The 9,399-nt window shown below is 34.2% G+C and overlaps 1 long non-coding RNA gene across 1 annotated transcript; it reads right to left on the reverse strand.

Moving 5' to 3' along the window:
* Positions 1–5,703: 5,703 nt before the first annotated feature.
* LOC126628830 (uncharacterized) lies at positions 5,704–7,768 on the reverse strand. The gene is made up of 2 exons (XR_007625609.1): positions 7,127–7,768; positions 5,704–6,725 (listed from the first exon to the last, which is right to left on the reverse strand). It is a non-coding gene; the product is annotated as an uncharacterized LOC126628830 (long non-coding RNA).
* Between the last annotated feature and the right edge of the window lie 1,631 nt (positions 7,769–9,399).

Here is a 9,399-nt window from a genome sequence, read left to right on the forward strand (position 1 = left end):
AAGAGTGAAAGAATAGTACCGGTTATTAATTCTTATAAATGTCAACTTTCACCCTACATTGCAAGACAGACATACATAACCTTTTTTCATCTCCGAGAATGCCTACCCAACGAAGCCTCTCGAGTCACTCAGTGTTCCTTATTCCTTGGGGTACCTCTGCAAACAATTCATCCAAAGTAAAAGTGTTTCATATCATGAAGGTTGAAAGCAAGAGTATCTCATATCATGCTTTCTCCCTGTCCTTCTCCTTGTCATTGTTTTCATCTGCGGGATAAGGAGAAAGAAAGCAATCAGCCAGCACTTGGTATCAATCTTCCGATCTGGAATCGACTGCCTGGAACCCCTTCCTGATTGCTTACCTAGCCTTGCTTTCGGGTACTCATCTTCAACATCTTATGCTTCCTCTTCGTCTACCACATATGCCTGGGGAACATATAAGGAAAGTGAAAATGATACCTCGAAGCATGTGGAGACAATGTGCTAATTCATCCTCAGCTAGGGACAAGGAGAAAGAAAGCAAATGGTCGGCACTTGGAAAGATTGAAGAAAGAAACATACCATCACCTCTACCTCGTGCCTGCCTGCCGTGCAAAAGAAACAAGCAGAGAAGAATGCAGACTGCACAACCAAGGAACTCTAATATTCCTCACTCAGAATTCCAAACCAGTTCGAGATCAAAGCTGTGGAAAGTCAACAAGATCATCTATCTCCAAAACCAGATTTGCGTTCTTAAACTCTACTCTGTCTGGTTTTTACTTTGCTATACTTGTCATGTTTATTCGTAGTTTGTTTGTTTGCTTGTTTTTGTGTGAGTTTATGCTTGAAACATTGAGGACAATGTTTGATTTAAGTGTGGGGGGGGGGGGGGGTAACCAAGTTGTTTTGCATAAAATTCGTAGGAGTTTATCACCCATTACTTCTAGTGTTGTTCCTTGCTGTTTTTAAGTGTTTTTAAGTTATTTTGGATTGTTTTTGTGTGTTTTGACATAAAAATCCGAAAATCTCATAAAAATTTGAAAAATTGTTTTGACAAAACCCAAAAAGAGTTGTTTTTGTGTGTTTATTTGTGTCTTAGGGTACCTTCCAACACAATGATGAGGATTTGGTTTATAATTACATGACTGTTAAACAGAGTTATAAACATGGATGAAAATTTGATTTACTCTTTGGTGTATGCTTGGTTGTGGTTATAATTTATGAATTCACATGCAATCATAAAGGAAAAATTAGTTTTTGTAACATACTTGAAGGAAGGAACTCAAATGAACGCTACAACCTTGTGAGACTTGAGCTTAAACGTTTATTTGGAGAGTTCATAGTCTGTGCACCATTGTTTTCTAAAGTCGTTGCATGATCTCATTATTCTTTGCTTGGTTGCTACTTAGAAGGCGTTTCATCATTTAGTTCCAAATGCTAGAACTCATGCCTATTTCATTCAAAGCATGCTATTGATTTGCATAACACATATTCAAGATGAAGTTTTGTAGTGACCACCAAAGCCAAATTGCCGTGCCCCTATTTCATTATGTGTTTAAGTTTAACCCCGTTGAACCTTGTTAAGCCTATGTTCTTTGTTAACCCACACTATCCTTACCTAGCCTAGTTTTAGGACCATCCATACCCTTATTCTTGAAGCATAGTAAAGCATGACTTAAAATGAACTCCTTTTTTATCAATGTATTGCAGAAAGCAAGTGTGGGGGAAGTGATTCTTGTGTGTGTGTGCGTGCCAAAGTCTTTAATAAGGCACGGGTAGAAAAGAAAAAAAAAGTGAAAAGAAAAAAAAAAATTGAAAAGAGTACGAAAAAGAGCCCTAAGTGTTGCATGAATCTTCCCTTTGTATTTAAAAGTTGATTCTGCATTCTAAAGTGAATTCCAAGTGTCTATTTCATTGCTTTGCTTGCTATCGCTTTAAGCACGTTTGTTATTCCTATCCTTTCTTTATTAGCCATTACCCTCAAGCCCTGTTACAACCCTCGACTTCAATCTTGAGTTTTGTGTGTTTCAATTTGTGGAGTTCGAAATTGGTATGAGCATATGGTGTCACTGGTTCTTGCATCTAAGTAGTAGCATTCCATTCATGAGATCATATCTAAACATGCTTAATAACTCCAGAAAATTGCTTTCTTTGTTATAACATATGTGAGTCCTAGTCTTTCGTGTTTACATCAATCTTCTCACATATACTAGTGTAGGGTGTGTAGTTAGAAAATGTGTGTGAAAATAGAGAGTATCTTGTAAGGAATTGAGCAAATTCTCTAAGGCATGTTACTACATTCAAAACATTGTTTTAATTGGTTAATTATGAACTAGTAAGTGGTGACTGTGATTAAGTATGTGCTCAAGTGTAAAGATGACAAAAATCTGTGGGAATGATGATTTTTAACATGTCATGTTTCATTAAAAATCCCTAAGGCAAATGTTGGAAGATCTAGGTTGTGTTTTGTTTGTTTCGTATGTTTTATTTTGCTCGAGGACTAGCAAAAGCTAAGTGTGGGGGAATTTGATAGGAGCATATTTATGCGACTGAGTTAGCTTGTTCTCATGCATTTATGTTGTTATTTCTTAGTTAATTATGTATTTTAAGCTATTTTCGTGTGTTTGTAGGTCCATAGGCCTTATAAAGCAATAAGATGCATTTTGGTGCATTTTGGAGCAGTTTTGGGCTTGGAATGAATAGCACATGCATGGAGCAAGGTGGATGGACGAAATTGAAGACTAAAGAGGCTAGGAATGTGTTAAAGAGAAAGAAGAATTAATGTTAAAAGGACAAAGAGCTCAGCCACAAAGGGGTGTCACTCCACCATTCACCTTTCCATCATTGTCGTGCACCACCATTGCACTCCCTTTAGATTCCTATGCCGTGCATCATCATCCATGTTCCCTCCATTGACTCATTTGTTGCATCATTCCACTTCCTTTCCTTTGTCTACCATGTGCACAATATCCTTTCACCTCCTTGCACTCATTGATTCACCACTTACTCACCTTTCCACCCATGCCATGCTTAATCACCATTGTCCCCTCCATCATTTTAGATTTCATGCATCATTACATTGAATCATTGCACTCAATTGCTACACCATTCCTTGTTCCCTCCATCATTTCAGATTCATGCATCATTACATTGAATCATTGCACTCAATTGCTACACCATTCCTTGTTCCCTTCATCATTTCAGATTTCATGCATCATTACACTCAATTGCTACACCACTCCATGTTCCCCTCCATTGCCATGCACTTCTTCTATAAAAGGAATTGTGTGTAACATAAATTTAGTTCATACTTAGTTAGATCATTCACTCCCATTTCAACACAACCTTTATCCAAACACATCCATTCCTCCATACAAACAAACCTTTAAACACTCACCAACACCTTGTGCCGTAGCAAAGGAAGGGAAGGAAAGTGCTTGGACGTGCTTGCTGTCCAACTTGGATCGTTTGAGCGTTTAGCTGTTTTCTTTCTTTTGTTTCTAATGTTTAAATTCATTTCCTTTCGTTTTGTTGTAAATATGAGTGGCTAAACCCCTCTTGGCTAAGGGTGATTTCAAAGCCATGATTATGTGTGCAATATAATTTGATAAATTCCAGTTATGAACTCTTGAATCGTGAATGCAATTGACTTAACTATTTGTTTGATAACTTATTTGTATTTGTTAATTAAGGGTCAACACTTAATTGGCATGCATAAATCCGTTGCTAGAATATAAGGAAGTTTCACATAATCGTTACAAACTTATATTCACATGTAGTGAAGGTCGCTTATAAACGATCGCGTTAAGTTCAATTCCTAGCATGAGTGACATGATGTCATAGTTGCAAGTGCTTTGTCAATGCTTATGATTTTCATTAAACGTAATGATCTTTGATTGTATCTCTATTATGATGTCATGCAGGGAACTTTAGAAGAATGTTTTGGGTTGTCGAATGATGTCATCCAATCCAATAAAACAAGGAAAATCTTAGAGTTAACTAGTGATGTCACGGTTAATTTGGAGCATTGTCATTCATAATTCAATGAAGTAGTAACTGGAAATTAAGTTATTTGCATACATGTCATGTGTGGAGAAAAAGCCTCTAACTATCCCATCCATCATCTTATTTCTCAAATTTGTTTTACAATTTGTCTAATTTTTCATACTTGTTTGTTTGTTTCAACTTCGTCCAAAACTCAATCCCCCTTTACTTTAGTGTGTCTAATTAGTTAGAATATGTTTTAACTTGTGTTTTTAAATGTTTTGATTCAAGTAAAAGTCAATTTTCGTCCAAAGTCATTCCTAGTGTCTAGTTTAAGTTTATTTAGTTGTTTTAAGCTGTTTTGAGTATTTTAAGTTTGCTTTGAGTCTTGTGAGTCTTGTTAAGTGTTTTTAAGTTTAGCTTTATGTTTTTGAGTCAGTTTAGAGGTTATTAGCAAGCCCTCCTAATCCCCAGTCCAGAACGATCCCTACTTATACTTGTACTACAATTGTCAAAAGAGGGTTAAATTTGTGTGTTAAGATAATTTTCGCATCAGTAGGATTTCTTGGAAGTGATTTGGGATGGGCGTGAGAAGTATGGGCCTCATTTGGTATAAGGAATGGATATGAATAGATAAACAATTACTTTCCAGGTATGTTGAAAGAAGAACTAAATTTTTTGTTCCAACTTGGAAATAAGAGATGGATTACTCAAGATGAAAAGTTATCCATTAAAAATGAGAAGTTTATTTCATGTCTAATCTTCTTCTAATTCCTTTTAGATGAAAAATCATTCTTCTTCACCTCTGAAATACCTTGAATTCAGGGGTTATCCATTTCAATCCAATCCTCTATACTAGAAAAGGCTTTAGATGTACTGTGGTAAAAACAATGTTAAGTTTAGCTATGTAATGTTAGATGCCAAATTTTATTGGGAAATATACATATAGTTCATTGGTTCAACATAGACCTATATTTAGCATTGTAATGTTGGCAAATAAAATTAGAAACCCATCTTCAATGCACAAACTGTTTGTTTTGTGCATTACCGCTTATGGTGGAGATGTCCAAACTCATTAATCTATAAAAAAACAAACAACCGTAAGCAAGCATAGGACCCGAGATGGGTGTGTCGGTTAAAGGCTCTCTATTGGTCAAGTTAGTAAGCAATATTAAGACTCAAGCAGTAGGCAAAAGAATAAGTATGTAGAAATTTCTCTACCAGAGATGAACCTTAGAAGGGTGTATTTATACCAGTTCAGGCGATAACCTTTTAAGATAGTAGATCCTTATTAAATCGAGAGAATCCATGAGCATATCTATGAGGTAGATATTGCATCCTCTTAGGAGTGTGATTACTCATGGCACACACCAATCCTTAGATTGTAAGGACTCCAAGATTATAAGAAACCTACTTATTCCTTGCTGGATTAGGTTCCCGAATCTTGCAGAATAAATAAGAATGATATATCTCAACGAAGTCGACAAACTTCACCCACTGATTTTGGAACATGATGATGGTACTAGTAGAAAAAAGCTCATCTACCACGGTCAATGCCCGTTAGTAATCTGGATGTAATAAAAAGTCTTAGCTTCTACCACGGACTATGCCCGTTGTCAAATGTGAGATAAACACGGATTGTGCCCGTGGTAGATTGAGATCTAACGCCACATTCATTATGGCCGTTGTGAATTACAAATTGACCACGGCTAAGACCGTCATAAAAAATTTTCCAAAAAAAATAAAAATAAATAAATCATTTAATATATAAACAAATTTACTACAATATAATAATTACATAAACAAATCACAAAATCAAATATTACAAACTAAACACTAAAGCTAACGATGAGTTATACTAGAAATATCAAACTATCCACACAGTATCAAATAGGCCTCCAATAACAAGAACACTTGAAGACTTTAGATTTCTTTGAACATCTCCAAACAAAGGACCTTGAGAGTGAACTACTGCCCCTAATACTTGCGCCTCAGCAATTGCTGCCTCTTTCTATTTGCATGGACATAAGCATATGGATCACAAGAAAAAAAATCTTGTACTCGTATAGGTGGAAATATACATTTGATCTCAATCAAGAAAAGTGAATAGAGTTTCTGCCTCTAAACATTTCTATTCATGCATTCCTTTGCAATTGAACTATTGACAAAATTATAATAAGAGGAGTCATTTGAGAAAAGATAAACACATGATTAGATTATGAACCTACTAAATAGAGCCACTACGTATAATTCTGCAAATATACACTATACAAGATTAACCAAACCAATACCATAAACAAAGATTTTTTTTATAAACCATAAACAATAGTAACCATATCAAAACTAAAATCTAATAAACAATAGCGATTTGAGAAATTGAAATTATAGAAATATACAGAGGACGCACCTGTAGAAGTTAAACATATAATCACAATTTCATCAATGGTGAAGATTCGCCGCCCATAATTTAATTGATATGTACGATTCACTGTAGTGCAAAATAGTATACATATCAAATAAACCTCAATTCATTGTTTTTCCTTCCTTGTTTTATTTATTTTTAAATGAAAACTTAATAATTCAAGAGTAACTCGCAAATTGTAATAACCCTGAATTAACAAAAGCAATAGTAAAAGAAAAAGAAGCATTAAGACCTTTAAACTAGCAAAACTCAGCCACTTGCAAAACATCTATATTGGCAGAATTAGCCAAATTTCAACCTTTCCTTCTTTCTACTTCTATTAGTCACTATAATAGCAGTTCGCCTACAAAAGGCCAAAAAATTAGGAAAACAAACAAAAATAGGTTCAAAGATAGCATCATAGAGTCTTCGATGACATCAAAATTGAAAATGAGAGTGGGACAAATTGAGGGAGATCCTTCACATGTAAATTTGTCAGAAACCAAAACTATACAAACAATTCACTTATCAAAGAAAAACAATGTCTCACATTAGTAATTCAAAGCTAGAATCCCATTATCGTAACCCGGTTAGCACAATTTTCATACTAATCAGAATCCTCAAAGCAAATTCTTTACCAATTAGTGCATACCAACGTCAATTTAAGTTCACAATTCATCAAGAATGCCACTTTTAATAACTACAGCTACAAATGTAAAGCAAACCAGTTCCGAAAAACAGCAGAAAGTGTGAATGTAAATGTACCTCAGCCAGGTTGAGATGCAAATCGTCTTTTAAATGGGAAGTTAAAAACTGACAGCAAGCCCTGCAAGGCCTAGGACACCTTGAACAAAATACCATGGCAACAGCTACATTGTCAAGGTACAATTCGACCCCGAAAAATTTCACTCTCCTCGTTCTATGCTTGGTCATGCTTGGAACGGCATGCTTGCCCTGCTAGTTATCAACATATTCCTTTCTCTTGCACCTTATCGTATTGAACCAAAGCTAAGTAAAGCTTTAATCTTTATCACATTTAGCCAAAATCGAATTGTAAAAAAACATACTTATTCATAATTACACTTTAATTGCAGAATAATCACGATATCATTTCAATAAACGGAATTAAATTTTAATATCTTTACAAAGAAAACGAGAGACAGACTAATCCTGGAATTGAGGAATGGCTGGTCATCCAAGTCGAGTCAGCGACTGGGCGAGGCCATGGGGACGACGACCGACATGTCGTTCTCTAGGGAAAGCTTCTGGCGGGCTTTGCATCAGTGACGAGTTCTTGTGTGGGCACCGGACAGAAGACGGTTGCGATTTTGAAGAAGAGGAGGGCGGGGCTTTGGAGAGAGAAATGGGTAGTTTGGAGATTTCAGAGAAACCGCCGAAGGAAGCGAATGGGTGAGGTTGGGTGGTTGATGGTAAGTAGACCTGGCAGTTTTTGATACGACACGAAAATAACAGGTTTTGGGTCAACACAATAACTTATTGGGTCACTATCGGTGACCCGTTAAGAACCCGTTAATAACAGGTTCTTAATAGGTATACACGCGGGTAACACGTGAGTAACCTGTTTCGATCCGTTAAGAAAAAAATTATTTTAATAATTTTAAAGTTTAGTTACTAAAAGATTTATTATAAAATAAAATAGTCATATTAATATATACAATATATTCTATATTAAAGATATAGTTTTGTATTATTGTTCTATATAAATTATAAAAAAAAAAAAAAAAAAATTTAGTCATTATTTATTTTTATTATGAGAGTTCCTTATTATCATTACTAGGATAAATTTTACATAACATATTCTTGTCCAAAATTAAAATATACTAGAATAGTATTTGTATATGCAAGAACTAAGAAGACATACATACAAATATGAAAAATGTGAAATAATATATAAACACTCGTGATTTATCATTATTCCTCCACGAATAGATAATTGTTACACTTATATTATCGTTTAGATTTTTAAAATCCTTCAAACCCTCATGAATAATATTTTTTATTTGAGGGAAAAATTAATAAAATTAATAATAATTATTGTAGAAGTGTAAAAAATGTAAAAATATATATATACAATCACTCATATATAAAAAAATGTAAATGCTTTAAATTAAAGATCAAATTTATTCATTACATTCTTATAGGGTCGAGGAGTGTATATGTACAAAATCATCAAAATCAAAACTAAAATAACCGTTAAATTATGATTTTTCGTTTATAACCGTCGAAAACTTTTGTTCAGTTACATAATCTCTGAATGTTTGTTTTTTACGATTTTTTATGTATGTGATCTCGGAATGTGTACAAATAAGTTTGACGGTTGGATCTTTGAAAAAAGTTTCGTAGAATGCATATTGCATCAAAACGGTAAATTAAACAAACACTTAGAGTTAATATTATACTTCTATTAAGTATAAAATAAGTTTTTGTGGTATCCACTAGTGTAAATACTTTAAATTAAAGATCAAATTTATTCATTACATTCTTATAGGGTCGAGGATTGTATCTGTACAAAATCATCAAAATCGGAGCTCAAATAACCGTTAAATTGTGATTTTTCATTTATAACCGTCGAAAACTTTTGTTCGGTTACGTAATCTCTGAATGCTTGTTTTTTATGATTTTTTATGTATACAATCTCGGAATGTGTACAAATAAGTTTGATGGTTGGATCGTTGAAAAAAGTTTTGTAGAATGCATATTGCGTCAAAACAGTAGATTAAACAAACACTTAGAGTTAATATTATACTTCTATTAAGTATAAAATAAGTTTTTGTGGTATCCACTAGTGTAAATATTTTAAATTAAAGAACAAATTTATTCATTACATTCTTATATGGTCGAGGAGTGTATCTGTAAAAAAATCATCAAAATCGAAGTTAAAATAACCGTTAAGAGCAACTCCACCCATGGAGCCTTTCCCCCTGGCAATCCACTATTGAATCCACCCTTTTGAACAGTAATTGCCTTTAATGAATAGTAACTGTCATTAATGAACAGTAATTGCCATTTGCATCTCC

Source organism: Malus sylvestris, chromosome 7, assembly GCF_916048215.2.
Source record: "Malus sylvestris chromosome 7, drMalSylv7.2, whole genome shotgun sequence".
Taxonomy (NCBI): Eukaryota; Viridiplantae; Streptophyta; class Magnoliopsida; order Rosales; family Rosaceae; genus Malus; species Malus sylvestris.